General features: G+C 45.8%; 1 protein-coding gene across 3 annotated transcripts in view; it reads right to left on the bottom strand.

Moving 5' to 3' along the window:
- The window catches only part of galnt9 (polypeptide N-acetylgalactosaminyltransferase 9), a 223,090-nt gene that overhangs the window by 78,882 nt on the left and 127,550 nt on the right, over nucleotides 1-16,658 (bottom strand). The window lies entirely within an intron of this gene.

Raw genomic sequence — 16,658 nt, 5'->3', positions numbered from 1 at the left:
AATCCATCAATACTGGCTGATTATTGTTGGATACTTAAGCAAGAAGAAGCAGACACTGAGTACAAATGAAAATCATCGACAAAACACTTTTAGCTTAGTTGAAATATTGTAAAGCATCAGCACTGTTAGGTAATTAAACACATTATATTCAATAAATGCTAATTTCTTGTTTCTTCAAATTCCTAGCTGATACAATTAGTCTGAAATTATATTTGTGTTCAGCTTCAAGTGGTCTATTGTAAACAAAAAAAAATTCTGCGGAAGCAACACTTTTGAAAGAAAAATTGTTGTCCAGTCACAGCAGAGCGTCTGAGGGAAACACGCATGGTCGCGAGGAGAACTTTCAGGCGGCTGCAGGAACTGAACTCAGGTTGCAGGTGCTCTAGTAGCATTACACTAACCGCTATGCTGCTGTGCTCCACCGCTCTGATACCCTCCACAGCTGCTGCCTGACCCACTGACTTCCTCAGCGGCCGGTTTGTCTGTTCATCCACAATGTCTGACTTCACTTTGGACATGGAGAGGATGTTGCCTATAGTGGGTGAGCCTAGGACCAGAGGACACAGCCTCAGAATAGAGGAACAACCATTTAGAACAGAGATGGGGAGCAACTTCTTTAGTCAGAGGGTGGTGAATCTGGAATTCATTGTCACAGGCAACTGTGGAGGCCAAGTCATTGGGTATATTTAAAGCAGAGGCTGATAAGTTCTTGCTTAGCCAGGGTGTCAAAGATTACTGAGAGAAAACAGGAGAATGGGGTTGAGAGGGATAGTAAATCAGCCATGATGGATTGGGGGTGCAGACGATGGGCCAAATGGCCTAATTCTGCTCCTACAGTCCTGTGTAAAAGTCTTGAGCACATATATATAGCTAGGGGACCTAAGACTTCTGCACAGTACTGTAGTAATTTTATGTACTGCAGCTAAAAAAACGAATTCCATGACATATGTGAGTGATGATAAACCTGATTCTGATCTGGGTCTCTATTGTGGACTGAGAGTGGGAAGGGGACAGGGAGAGGGGAATCATGGTTGGGAAAAGGGGAAGGGAGAGGGGAGAGAGCGGGAAGCACCAGAGAGACATTCTGTAATGGCCAATAAACCATTTGTTTGAAATCAAATGATCTTGTCTGGTGTCTCAGGACTGTGTGAGTCTACACCTGCACCAACCCCCACCCCTGTCACTCCTTCTCTGCCACCTGTCCCACACCCCTCCCACGGTGCTCCACCCTCACAACTTCCAACATCCTTTGTTCCCGCCAGATTTACAGACTCGCTCTCCACTCCATGTTGACAAATGCAGTCCAGTGTAAAAGTTTTAGGGCAGCCTAGCTATAGGTATATGCCTCAGACTTTTGAACAGTACTGTAGATTTAAGATGAGTGGGCGGAAGTTTAAGCAGATGCATGGGGCAGGTTTGTTTTACCTTGGAGAGTACTATAATCGGTACTGGGAAAGATGGTAGAAGCAGAAACAATATTGACACTAAAGAGACTCAAGAACAGCACATGTGGCTGGGAATGGACAGATATGGACTATGTACAGACAGAAGGTATCAGTTTAAATTGGCATCAGGGCTAGCACAGATACTGTGGGCCGAATGGCCTGTCCCTGTGTGGTGCTCTGCTCGACATTAACTCCGAGCAGTTGCGGTAACGGTGTGCCTGGGCCGCGGAAGCATATTGCATTCCGTCTGTTATTTGGTTGACCTTTCAAAACCCCATTCCAAACGTGTTAATGAATCCAGTGCCCGCAGACAGAATGGGATCTGACAGAAACCAATAATCTCAGCCAGCGGCTTGGGGATTTCACAGGAGTCTACATCTGTCAGAACCCAGCCGTAGAATGTGTTCCAATCAGTGCCCGTCCTTGGGAAATATCTGTGATAGTGATGAGGAGGAGGCCTTCTGTTGGTCAGGGTCAACCACGGATGTTGTGTCCTAGCTGTCTTCGGGACAGGCAAGCCCAGGGCAGTACGACGCGGAGAGAAAGCTGTTGCCCAAGCAGTGGGCTCTCCCTCGCCATGCAGCGGGTAAACGCAAAGGAACAGCAGGGACTGACACAGCTTGGCACCAGCAGTGTCGCAGGAGGTGCCAGTCAGCGCAAGACTGCTCTCGAGACTCTTGCTTCAGATATTTCCCTCAGGGTTTACTCCCGAAGCCCCCCAACCCCAGAGCGGGTATAGCCGCAAGGCAGCGGAGGTTTGAGATCAGAGATTTCCTTTTCCTAAATGAAATGCCAACCACATCTGATGAGCCCCATCTGCACCAAGCGACTGGTTTTAGGGCACCGGTGACCCGCCTTTGCCCCTTCTGTCAGTAGAAACAGTTCCGCCGGGCTTAGTAGCTAAGGCACACGTGAAGGCCGGGAGCTGGACTTGGGTGTCAGAGGCTATTTGAGATGCACACCATTGGGAGCGTTTAATAGGTAGTGGCAGCTTGTTCATATTACCACCCCCGGCTATAACAACCTTTGGTGATGAACATATTCTCCATAAAAGGAAGCCACAATCTCTGCCACCACTTGGTTTCATAAATCCTCTTCCCTGCGTCTCAGGACAGCGGTCCCAGGGTGGTGCTGACCTTCTGGCCATAACAACACGGGAAATGGAAGGAATAAGACATTCAGCCCTGTATATTTGCTGATAGTAATCCCATTTCCCTTGACAGGGGCTCCCCCCGCACCAATCTAACAACTTTCTACAGGGTCCTGTCTGGCTGCATCATTGTATGATATGGAAGCTGCAAGGCGTCAGACCGCAGGACCCAACAGAGGACAGTAAAAACCGTTGAGAGGATCACTGGGGTCGCCCTCCCCACTATTTGTGTCATTTACCGGGACTGTTGCAGACGAAGGTCCCAAAGCATTGCTGAGGATCCGCACCACCCATCCCACAAACTCTTCCACCCACTGTCGTCAGGAAGGAGATACAGGAGCATCAGGACTAGACTGCCAGACTGGGTAACAGCTTCTTCCCTCAGGCTGTGACACAAATCAATACCCTGACACCGCTAAGATCTCATCACTATGTCAGGGAGCTGATTACTGTTTACCTGTAATGCATTTTGAATTTTATATTTTTAATGTATTTGTGCTAATATTTTGTTCTATGTGCTGTGTGGAATACATGTTTTGTGGGTGCACAGAAGGGTTCCTTGTTGCAATTCAGGACCAGGTCACTAGTACAAAAAAAGATCAAAATAACTAATAAAAGACCAACAAATTCAAGATGATAAATGCTGAAAATACCCAGAGAAACCAGAAACAATCCAACATGTTACAGGATCCTGTAGCGGTTTAACTCAATCTGATTACTTACACCAGCACAATCAAGTGGCAAACATCATTCACCAAAACCTTGCATCAAAAATAAAGTCATAAAAGAAATCATACCTTAGTATAAATACAATCCTGATCCAGTTTTAGAGCCAGAATCCCACAATATTGCGACCAATCCATTATATTACAGATTGGACAAGCCATAATAACCGTCCGGATATAATATTACAGGATAAACAAGCAAGAGCAACCTACTTAATAGATGCAGCTATTCCAAACACACATAACATACAGAAATCAGTAAGCGAAGACACCAGAAATATGCTGAATTAAAAGAGGAAATTGAAAGACTATGGAACATGAACAGGGTATACATTGTCCCAATAGTAATATCCATAACTGGTATCATCCCAAAGTCACTACCCGATAGTATTAAACAATTAGAACGACACAGTAATATCTATGCAAATCTCCAGAAAGCCACAATACTGAACACCACTGGAATAGTCTGACAGTTCCTAGTGGTTGAGAGATGAGTGTGTTGGGCTATGCCGTGCCTCAGGTTTCACCAGCTTCAGCTTGAGCTGAGAAAATAAAGAAATATAATAACTGTAAATTACAGTAAGTATATGTTAAATTAAATTTGTAGTGCAAACTATAGAAAAAAATAGTGAGGTAGTGTTCATGGGTTCAATGTCCATTCAGAAATCTGATGGCAGAGGGGAAGAATCTGTTCCTGAATCACTGAGTGTGTGTCTTCAGGCTCTGTATCTCCTCCCTGATGGTACGTCCTAGGTTGTGTGGTTCCATAGATATGGATACTGCATTCTCGAGACACAGCCTGTCTTCTGTACCACACCTTTCTAAAGCCGAGAAGAGATTTCAGTGATGATGTAGGAACAGAATTAGGCCATTTGGCCCATCGAGTCTGCTCCACCATTTCACCATGACTGATCCATTTCCCTCTCAGCCCCAATCTCCTGCCTTCTCCCCGTATCCCTTCATGCCCTGACCAATCAAGAATCTATCCAAACATACCCAATGAGTTGGCCTCCACAGAGGGATGTAAGGCTTGAAAATCAAAGTGAATTTCAAAATTTGGCATGGGTATTGGCTTATTATTGTCACATGTACCGAGTTACGGTGAAAAGCTTGTCTTGTGCACTGTTCATACAGATCAGATCATTACACAGTGCATTGAGGTAGAACAAGGTAAAACAATAACTGAATGCAGAATGAAGCGTAACAGCTACGGAGAAAGTGCAGTGTAGTAAATATAAAGTACAAGATCATAACGAGGTAGATTGTGAGGTCAAGAGTCTATCTTATCACCCAAGAGGTACGTACCAGAGTTTGATAACAGCGGTACAGAAGCTGATGGGACGTGCTTTCAGGCTTTTGTATCTTCTGCCTGATGGGAGAGGGGAGAAGAGAGAATGCCCAGACTGGGTGGGGGTCTTTGGTGCTTCTACCTGCTTCAGTGAGGCAGTGAAGTGTAGACAGAGTAAAAGGAGGACAGATGGCTTTCTGCGATGTGTCGAACTGTGTCCCCAACTCTCCGCAGTTTCTTGCAGTCACATATAGAGCAGTTGCCGTGCCAAGCCACGAGACACCCAAACAGGATGTTTGCTAAGCAGGCAGAATGTTATATTCAAATTAATACACAGTATATATTAAGGGAGTCCTTCAGGTTGCTATAGCCAGAGTTGGTAATGGGGATAAGCTCCCACTACCTATTAAATGCTGCCAATGGCGTGAGTCTCGAATAGCCTCTGACAACCAAGCCCAGCTCCCAGCCTCCATGTCTGGCTTAGCTACGAAACCTGGTGGATCCATTGCTACTGACAGGAGCAGGGGCAAAGGCAGGTTACTGGCACCTTAAAACCAGTCGCTCTGGGTAGATAGGGCTCGTCAGCTGTGGTTGGCAGCTCATCCGGCTGAAGGAAAACTCTGATCTCAAACCTCCACTACCTCGCGGCTATACCTGCTCACGGGGAAGGCTTCGGGAGTTAACAGTGAGGGGAAAATCCGGAGGTGGTGTCCCTAAGGCAGCCTACGTTGAGTTCAACGCTGACTGGCAACTCCTGCGACACTGCTGGTGCCAAACCGTATTGGTCTCTGCTGTTCCTTTGGGTTTTCCAGATGCATGGAGAGAGGGAGCTTGCCACACGGGCAACAGCTTGCTCTCCATATCGTACTGCCCTGGCTTGTGTACGCAGAGAGCTAGGACACAGTATCCATGGCTTTACCCTGACTGACTGAGGCCTAGATATTTTAAGGGTAATTAACAGTTGACATTTTGGGCCTAGACCCTTGATCTGGATAGTCGGTTGGATCAGCCGCGTGTTCTGATTCCTCCATAGGTGCTGCCTGACCTGCTGAGCTCCTCCAGCACTTTTTGTGTGTTGTTCTGGATTTCCAGCATCAGCAGAATCTCATCTGTTTCTGAAAACTTACCGACCTGTGTCTAACTTATCCCCTTCGCACCCATTGCCTGCAGTCTCTAAGCTGTCGAACTCTGACGTCTGACAAGGGGATGGGGGCGGTGGAGTGTAGAGTACAGTGGCAACCATGAGCCAGTCTGCCTTATCCAAGGGCTTTGTTCTCTTCACCAGCTCTCGTGCCAGGATGCTCACTCTGCCAGCAGCCAGGGAGGGTTTGAACTGACAACTCAGCGCCGCTGTCAAAAGAGGATTTGGAAGTCACAAAATCACCAGGCTTCACATTTCAACGCTAATGCATTCCGACAAAATTCACTTTATAAAATCCTCTGAGGATTTCTATGGCTTCTTATACAACAATTCCCACATCCAGAACACAGGTATTTTGCTGGGATTACTGCTTATCAAAGTAGTCAGTCTTGTGGGACGTACAGGAATGTTCAAAAGGACTCTGGGAACTGTGTGGCCCAATAATCCCCAAATTAGTCAGGATTGAAAACCTCAAGTAGTCGAGCGCGAGGTGCTGTTGCAGGGCACGGGGGCGGGGGTGTCAACATCTCTGAGGGTCTTACCTGGGCCTAACATATCGAGGCAGTTGCAAAGAAGGCACAACAGTGGTGAGGTTTCATGAGGAGCTTGAGGAGATGGTATGACCCCAAGGACTCTCACAAATTTCTACAGATGTACTGTGGAGAACATTCTAACTGGCTGGAGTGCAGGAGTGAGAAACAGAATTGGAAAAAGGTGCAGGAAGTTGTGAATTCAGCCAGCTCCATCATGGGCACCAGCCTCCCCAGCATCGGGGGCATCTTCAAAACATGATACCTCAAAAAGGTGGCATTCATCATTACGGACCCCATCACCCAGGTCATGCCCTCTTCTCATTGCTACCGTCAGGAAGGAGGTACAGGAGTCTGAAGACACACACTCAACGGTTCAGGAACAGCTTCTTCCCCTCTGTCATCCGATTTCTGAATGGACACTGGACCCATGAACATACCTCATGACTTTTGCTCTCTTTTTGCACTAATTTCATTTGATATTTTAAAAATATATTTCTTATTGTAATTGAGAGTTTTTAAAAACATTATTATGCATTACAATGTACTGCTGCCACAAAACAACAAATTTCACAACATATGCCGGTGATATTAAATCCGATTCTGATTGTCATTATGAAGAGCTTAGTCACAAACCACGCACTATAGAAATTTCATCTGGAATAGTTCAGAAAGCAGGTCACTCAGTAAAAACATCTTTCAAACTCATTTGGTGACTTCAGGAAAGGGAAGTAGGGTGACCAGGCACCAAACTAACAGACACAAAATCCTAGAACTCAATAGGTAGAGCAGCATCTATCGAAAAGAATAAACAGTGGATGTTTTGGGCCAAGGCCCCTCTTCAGGATTGAGAGGGAAGGGGAGGGTGCTGTCTGAATTAGAACCTGGGGAGAGGGGAGGAGGACAAGCTCAAAGGTGATAGATGAAGCCAGGTTGGTGGGGGAGGGTCTGAAATGATCAGCAGCACTGGGGCTCCACAGAGGACTGTCTTGTCTCCCTTTCTCTTCACCATTTACACCTCGGACTTCAACTACTGCACAGAGTCTTGTCATCTTCAGAAGTTCTCTGATGACTCTGCCATAGTTGGATGCATCAGCAAGGGAGATGAGGCTGAGTACAGGGCTACGGTAGGAAACTTTGTCACATGATGTGAGCAGAATTATCTGCAGCTTAATGTGAAAAAGACTAAGGAGCTGGTGGTAGACCTGAGGAGAGCTAAGGTACCGGCGACCCCTGTTTCCATCCAGGGGGTCAGTGTGGACATGGTGGAGGATTACAAATACCTGGGGATACGAATTGACAATAAACTGGACTGGTCAAAGAACACTGAGGCTGTCTACAAGAAGAGTCAGAGCCGTCTCTATTTCCTGAGGAGACTGAAGTCCTTTAACATCTGCCGGACAATGCTGAGGATGTTCTATGAGTCTGTGGTGGCCAGTGCGATCATGTTTGCTGTTGTGTGCTGGGGCAGCAGGCTGAGGGTAGCAGACATCAACAGACTCAACAAACTCATTCGTAAGGCCAGTGATGTTGTGGGGATGGAACTGGACTCTCTGACGGTGGTGTCTGAAACGAGGATGCTGTCCAAGTTGCATGCCATCTTGGACAATGTCTCCCATCCACTACATAATGTACTGGTTGGGCACAGGAGTACATTCAGCCAGAGACTCATTCCACCAAGATGCAGCACAGAGCGTCATAGGAAGTCATTCCTGCCTGTGGCCATCAAACTTTACAACTCCTCCCTTGGAGGGTCAGACACCCTGAGCCAATAGGCTGGTCCTGGACTTATTTCATAACTTACTGGCATAATTTACGTATTGCTATTTAACTATTTATGGTTTTATTATTATTTATTATTTATGGTGCAACTGTAACAAAAACCAATTTCCCCCGGGATCAATAAAGTATGACTACTACTACTACTAAGTAAGAAGCTGGGAGGTGATAGGTGGAAAAGGTATAGGGCTGAAGAAGAAGAAATCTGATAAGAGAGGAGAGTAGCCCATTGGAGAAAGGGAACGAGAAGGGGCACCAGGGGAGGTGATGGACAGAGGGGGAGGGGAACCGGGGGGGGTGATGGACAGGGGAGGAGGGATACCAGGGGGCAGGGAAGCGAAGAGGGGAACCAGAACGGGGAATGGAAGAAGACAGAAAGGTAGGGGGGCGGGAACTACCAGAAGTTAAAGAATTTGTTGTTCATGCTGTTAGGTTGAGGGTACCCAGATTAAATATGAGGTGCTGCTCCTCCACTCTGCATGTCATTGAAAATTGGCGTTTGTGTAACGCACACAGATAAAATGGTGGGTGACCTATGAAAAACGTAAGTAGGGTGGGGGGAGGGAAGGAGGTTAAGGTGAAGGTGATAGGTGAAGCCAGGTGGGTGGGGGAAGGAGGGGTTGACGTGAGAAGCTGGGAGGTGAAAGGTAGAAAGGAAACGGGCCGGAGAGGAAGGAATCTGATAGGGGAGGAATGTGGATCATGGAACAAAGGGAAGGAGGAGGGGACGCAGGGGAAATTCACTTCTTGACAGCTTCTCCTTCCTTTCCAGTCCTGATAAAGGCTCTCAGCCTGAAATGTCGATAGTTTATTAATTTCTGTAGACACTGTCTGAGCTGCTGAGTTCCTCCTGCACCCTGTCTGTGTTGGTTCCCATTCTCACCTCCTTTACTTATCCGAATCTGGTTCTGCTGTTTCTTAGCCATTTAACACCAACTGTGTGAAATAGTTCATGGTGTGCCCTCAGTGCTGAACATTGTAGCATTCAGTGCTGGTGCTGGAGACATTTGTAGACTGCTCCCTGCGTATCCTTGAGTTCTGTTAGCTCTTAACACAAACAGCGTGTGGTGTTTCACTGCATGTTTCGATGTGCTTGTGATACCCACCCACTCTGCCCATGGACTGTCTGTCCCACTCCCATCAGGGAGGAGGCTACGTTCCATCCACACCAGGACCACCAGACTCAAAAACAGTGACTTTCCCCAAGCAGTGAGGCTGATCAACACCTCCACCCAGTAACCCACCCCTCCACACCCCCAGCCACCACCACGTTATCACTTCCTGTCAGGATCACAATGAGAATCAGGTTTAATATCACTGGCACATGTCATGAGATTTGTTGTTTCGTGGCAACAGTACAATGCAATACACAATAATAAATAAACTATAAATTATAGTAAGTGCATATATTTTAAAAGTTAAATGAAATAATTAGTACATAAACAGAAATAAAAGAAGTAGTGAGGTAGTGTTCATGGGTTCAATCTCCATTCAGAAATCTGATGGCAGAGGGGAAGAAGCTGTTCCTGAATCATTGAGTGAGTGTCTTCAGGCTCCTGTACCTCCTCCCTGATGGTAGCAGTGAGAACAAGGCATGAGCTCGATAATGTGGGTCCTTAATGATGGATGCTGCATTTTTGCGGCATTGCCCCTTGAAGACGTCCTGGATGCTGGGGAGGCGAATGTGTTCACAACCTTCTGCAGCTTATTTTGGCCCAGTGAAGTGGCTCCTCACCCCCCCCCCCACCCCCCACCATACCAGACGCTGATGAGCCAGTTGGAATCACCAGTTAGAAGTCAGTCAACTTATGTACAGACACTCCTGTGCCTAGCGTCACTTTACAGACATACAGTTAATTGATGTACATAAGCTATTTTATGCATTTATGTTTGGGTGGAGCGAAAGGTGCCACCACTTCTCCCAGTTCATTAGCGAAACAGTCAAATTCTTCCTGTTCCAATGTCTGTATTTTCGTTTTCTGGGTGGCCGGGGTTCTATCGGGATCTTGATCTACACTGGCACTCAGACCAGCCGCTCTGCACAGCAGTAGGTTTCTGTTCTTGGAACCCACTGGTCCGCCGCGTTTTGATATGCCCAGGTTGGGCCTGAAGTTGGGTGCCTTTGGGGCCTTGTGCAGCCCTGTGGACGCGAATACTTGGTGCTGTTACAAGCTGAAGGGCAGTGGGAGCTGGAACACCGAAGACAGTGAGAGCAGCCGTCGGGGGGCTCTGCACTCGGTGACCGATACCTCTCTCGATGGTGAGGGGGAGTTCGCTGCTCATTCTTGAGCTGGGAAACTCGAAGTAAAGAGCAACACCTTAGACTGACTGTAACATTGAAATAGTGACAATTTCTCTCCCCCCTCACTGAGAAAGGAGCGATATCTGTCTCCCTGTTGTTAGTGAGAGAGAGAGACAGAGAGAGAGAGACAGAGAGAGCCTGTGGGATGTTGAAATGTTGGAGTGAACAGTTAGTTTCTGATGGACTGTAGACCACGGTCTCTCTTTGGGGGCTTCGCTGTTGCTGGCATTGTGGGTGGTGGGAATGCTGATGCTTTATGCTGGAATAAGTGGGTAGGGGTAGGGGAGGGTTAATGCTGCTTATGTGTGTGAGGGGGAGGGGGCAGAGGGGCTTTGGGGCTCTTGTTTTATCCGTCATTCACTCTTTGGGGGGTTTATTCTGTTTCATGAATGTCTGCAGAGAATAAGAATTTCAGGTTGTATATTGGATACATTCTTTGATATTAAATCTAACTATTAAGCTTTTGAACTATTGTGTTTTTCATATTATTGTGATCTTTATCAAATTGTGTTTTTTCCTCCTGCGTCAGATCTGGACCAACAATTATTTTGTTCTCCTTTATGATCGTGTACTGGAAATGACATCAAAGAATCTTGAATAAGTAAATCTGAATCTGACGAATCCCCCCACCCCTGCCCCCCGCCCCTGGTCCTGATCATGGTTAATTCTCTTGCATCACAAGCACAGGGTAGATAGGTCACTCGTCCTACACTGTTGCCTCGTGCTGCAGCCACTCATCAAATGTATCAAAGCCCTTTGAACGACCATAAAGGTCTTGAACAGAAAAGCAAAAGGCTTAATTAAAAATGCAAATCTCATATCTAAATAGAAACAGAAATAGCCAATCATATTGAGCTGTTGGCTCTGTTAATGCAATTTCAATTTTCAAATGACAAAATTTAATAAAAAGGCAATTTAATTCCAACTGGGTGAGATAGGACAGCCTTAATTAACTGATTACCATTAGAACAACAATTAAGTCTTAATGCTTTTCTGTCAATCAGTAACACAAACATGAATATTTAATTAGCACATGGCAAATTAAATCTTGGTCATTTAAAAAAAATTAGATTGTTTCAGAATGCGTAGAACAGCTGCTGTGTTTTAAGGAATATGATACAAGTAAGGGAATTCTGTTTCTAATAACACCCATACATTGTCAACCTATTACTTCTGATCAGTTGTTGACGGCGTGAGGAGAGAGAAGCAGCACGCCGCGTGTGCGCGGCCCTCCGGTGAAAAATGATATCGTATCCGTTAAATAGGAGCCGTGGACAATTCTGATTTGATGGAGATGGACGTGAAAGCACAAAGGAACATCTGGAAACATTTCTGAGACACTCGTTCGCTGCTGTCATTACTGCGTGGCCGGAAATCCTTCGGAGAGAAGGCCGCAAAATTCCTGGCTTTGCCTGCTGTTGGCGACCGAGATGGAGGTCGAATCGCTCGGATAGAGATGGCGCTCAGTACTCGGTGTTGGAGAGCTGATCAGAGCTCGAAGTTTTCGGATAATTCAGAGTCGGACTGTGGTCAGCATGGCAGGGAGAGCTTTTCTTCCTTCTCCCGTCTGCGTGAGATGTGAGACATCTGAGAGACTTTGAACTTTTACTGTGCTCATGGACTTCTTCACCAAGTTATGGTATTGTTGCACTGTGTAACTATATGTTATAATTATGTGGTTTTGTCAGTTTTTTCAGTCTTGGTCTGTCCTGTGTTTTTGTGATATCACACCGGAGGAAATATTGTATCATTTCTTAATGCATGCAGTACTAAATGACAATAAAAGAGGACTGCGTGTCTTCATAATCTAATCTAAATTAGACTGTTTAAATCCTTATTTTCTTTGCAGTTTAACAAATAATTGCTTGCTTACATTTTATATACTACTTATATACATGAAACTGTTTAGCATACTTCCTAGTGGTCACAGTATGTATATGCAGTTGTTCAGTGTGCCCCCTAGTGGTCACAGTACGTATATGCAGTTGTTCAGTGTGTCCCCTAGTGGTCACAGTATGTATATGCGGTTGTTCAGTGTGTCCCCTAGTGGTCACAATATGTATATGCAGTTGTTCAGTGTGTCCCCTAGTGGTCACAGTATGTATATGCAGTTGTTCAGTGTGTCCCCTAGTGGTCACAGTATGTATATGCAGTTGTTCAGTGTGTCCCCTAGTGGTCACAGTATGTATATGCAGCTGTTCAGTGTGCCCCCTAGTGGTCACAGTGTGTATATGCACTCACAATGCGCTGGAGGAACTCAGCAGGTCAGTCAGCATCAGTTGAAAAGATTAGTCGACGTTTCAGGCCGAAACCCTTCATCAGGGCTGAAGGAAGAACTTTGGGGAGGGTTTGAAGAATGCTGGTAGTTGGAAAAAACAGTAATTTGAAAGACAAAGGGTGGGGGAGGGGAAGCAGGGAGGTGATTGGCAGGAGAACAATGCGCAGTAGTAGAAGGAGGCGGAACTATGAGGGAGGTGATGTGAAATAGGGATAGAGGAAGGGAGGGGGAGGGAATTACTGGAAGTTGGAGAATTCTATGTTCATACCAAGGGGCTGGAGACTACCTAGACAGTATATGAGGTGTTGCTCCTCCAACCTGAGTTCAGCCTCATCATGGCAGTAGAGGAGGCCATGTATGGACATGTCTGAATGGGAATGGGAAGCAGAGTTGAAGTGGGTGGCTACCGGGAGATCCTGTCTGTTGTGGCAGACGGAGTGGAGGTGCTCGACGAAGCAGTCCCCCAATCTGCGTCAGGTTTCACCGATGTAGAGGAGGCTGCACCGGGAGCACCGGATACAATAGATGACCCCAAAAGATTCTGTTGGGATCATCTATTGCATCCGGTGCTCCCAGTGAAACCTGACACAGATCGGGGGACCGCTTCGTCGAGCACCTCCACTCCGTCTGTCACAACAGACAGGATCTCCCGGTAGCCACCCACTTCAACTCTGCTTCCCGTTCCCATTCAGATATGTCCATACATGGCCTCCTCTACTGCCATGATGAGGCTCAACTCAGGTTGGAGGAGCAACACCTCATATACCGTCTAGGTAGTCTCCAGCCCCTTGGTATGAACATAGAATTCTCCAACTTCCAGTAATTCCCTCCCCCTCCCTTCCTCTATCCCTATTTCACATCACCTCCCTCATAGTTCCGCCTCCGTCTACTACTGCGTATTGTTCTCCTGCCAATCACCTCCCTGCTTCCCCTCCCCCACCCCTTTGTCTTTCAAATTACTGTTTTTTTCAACTACCAGCTTTCTTCAAACCCTCCCCAAAGTTCTTCCTTCAGTCCTGATGAAGAGTTTCTGCCCGAAACGTCGACTAATCTTTTCAACTGATGCTGACTGACCTGCTGAGTTCTTCCAGTGCATTGTGAGTGTTCCTTTGACAACAACATCTGCAGATATTTTGTGTGTATATATATGCAGTTGTTCAGTGTGTCCCCTAGTGGTCACAGTGTGTATATGCAGTTGTTCAGTGTGTCCCCTAGTGGTCACAGTGTGTATATGCAGTTGTTCAGTGTGTCCCCTAGTGGTCACAGTATGTATATGCAGTTGTTCAGTGTGTCCCCTAGTGGTCACAGTATGTATATGCAGTTGTTCAGTGTGTCCCCTAGTGGTCACAGTGTGTATATGCAGTTGTTCAGTGTGTCCCCTAGTGGTCACTGTGTGTATATGCAGTTGTTCAGTGTGTCCCCTAGTGGTCACAGTATGTATATGCAGTTGTTCAGTGTGTCCCCTAGTGGTCACAGTATGTATATGCAGTTGTTCAGAGTGTCCCCTAGTGGTCACAGTATGTATATGCAGTTGTTCAGTGTGTCCCCTAGTGGTCACAGTGTGTATATGCAGTTGTTCAGTGTGTCCCCTAGTGGTCACAGTGTGTATATGCAGTTGTTCAGTGTGTCCCCTAGTGGTCACTGTGTGTATATGCAGTTGCTCAGTGTGTCCCCTAGTGGTCACAGTGTGTATATGCAGTTGTTCAGTGTGTCCCCTAGTGGTCACTGTGTGTATATGTAGTTGCTCAGTGTGTCCGCTAGTGGTCACTATGTGTATATGCAGTTGTTCACTGTGTCCCCTAGTGGTCACAGTATGTATATGCAGTTGTTCAGTGTGTCCCCTAGTGGTCACTGTGTGTATATGTAGTTGCTCAGTGTGTCCGCTAGTGGTCACTATGTGTATATGCAGTTGTTCACTGTGTCCCCTAGTGGTCACAGTATGTATATGCAGTTGTTCAGTGTGTCCCCTAGTGGTCACAGTGTGCATATGCAGTTGTTCAGTGTGTCCCCTAGTGGTCACAGTATGTATATGTAGTTGTTCAGTGTGTCTCCTAGTGGTGACAGGATGTATAATACTTTGTAAAAGTCTAAGAACATATATATATATAGCTAGGGTGCCTAAGACTTCTGCTCATTACTGTACTAGTCAACGTGGAGCAGAGAGCAAGTTTGTAAATCTGGCTGGAGAAAAGGATATTGGGAATGCCGAGATGAAGTGCAGGGAGAAGGGTGTGGGACAGCAGTACATTGCAATATATAAAATTTCTACAGTACTGTCAAGAGTCTTAGGCAACCCAATGATATATATGTGCCTAGGACTTTTACACAGATCTAAAATAATTTTATGTATTGCATTGTACTGCTGCCACCAAAAAGATATATCTATATACATATTTTCACAGTACTCTGTGTACTTAGATAATAAATTTACTTTGGACTTTGAGCTTTGGGAGAATTTCATGTAGTTCTGGTTGCCGCACTATAGCAAGAATGTGGAGGCTTGAGGAGAGGTTTACTCGGATGTTGTCTGGATTAGAGAATGTTAGGTGAAAGTAGAGGTGGGACAAACTTAAGTCTTTTCTCTGGAGTGTTGGAAGCTGATGGGAGAAGTGATAGAAATAAACAAAATTCTGAGAGGCCTGGATGGGTTAGACAACTGGTATCTTTCCCCCAGGGAGGAAATGTCAAATAGAGGAAAGCTTTGTTTCAAAGTGAGAGAGGGCAATATAAAGCAGATATGTGAAGTGAGTTTCTTCTTTAACCCAGACAGTGGTTGGTACCTGGCACATGTTGCCAAGTAGCTTAAACAGAGACCATATAGACCATGTAGACCACATGCAAGTGGTTGAGATTTCATTGAATTTGGTATCATGATAACACAGAGATAACACAGAGCTGGTGAACCGCAGGGCCTATTCCTTTACTGCTTTTTAAAAGTATTCTATGTTCTAATAAGTTTGTCATCAACTCTGTCCTATAAACATTCCCTTAATCCTTAGACAGAGTTTCCTGACTGGATGCATCATCGAAACACTAATGCCCACTGTTTTCTTTTGAAACTTCAAAATATTAAACTAATTCAAAGGAAACACGGGATCCTGAAAATCTGTGTGTAGCTTTGTCTTTTCTTTATCAGGTGGCAGCATGGTGACGTGTACAATTAATGTACTTTTACATATAACATGTAATGGATTATTTAAATGAACGGGAATGCTTGATCAACCATTATATATACAAGATTGTTGAAATATTAAATATACAACACCCACAAATGGAAAAGTCTACAGAACATGGTGGATGCAGCGCTGTCCATCATAGACAAAGCCTTCCCCTCGATTGAATACATCCACAAGAAAGCAGATTCCACCATCTAGGCTGTGCTCTCTCTCGCTACCACCTTCAAAAAGGAGGTGGAGGAACCATGCGTCCCACAGCGCCAGATTCAGGAACAGTTATTACCCAACCACCAACAGGCTCTCAAACCAGGTGGGTAACTTCACTCAGCACAACTCTGAACTGATTCCACAACCTATGGAGTCACGTTCAAGGACTGTACAACTCATGTCCACAATATTATTTATTTATTTTATTATTATTTGCACAATATTTCTTTTGCACATCGTTTGTTCATCAGTCTTTGTTATTTATCATCGTCATCATTATGTGTCATGTTGTATGGCGTGGGCAATCATGGTCTATGACCATGATGGTTCTTGGCAAATCTTTCTACAGAAGTGATTTGCCTCTGCCTTCTTCTGGGCAGTGCCTTTACAAGACGGGTGAGCCCAGCCGTTATCAATACTCTTCAGAGATTGTCTGCCTGGTGTCAGTGGTCACATGACCAGGACTTGTGATCTGCACCAGCTGCTCAAACGACCGTCACCACCTGCTCCCATGGTCACCTGACCCTGATCCGGGGCTAAGCAGGTGCGACACCTCGCCCCAGGGTGACCTGCAGGCTAGCAGAGAGAAGGTGCACCTTCCACCTCCTTTGGTAGAGATGTATCTCCACCCCACCAC

The sequence above is a fragment of the Mobula hypostoma genome, chromosome 21 (assembly GCF_963921235.1).
Source record: "Mobula hypostoma chromosome 21, sMobHyp1.1, whole genome shotgun sequence".
Taxonomy (NCBI): domain Eukaryota; kingdom Metazoa; phylum Chordata; class Chondrichthyes; order Myliobatiformes; family Myliobatidae; genus Mobula; species Mobula hypostoma.
This window is presented reverse-complemented; position numbering and strand designations above follow the sequence as displayed.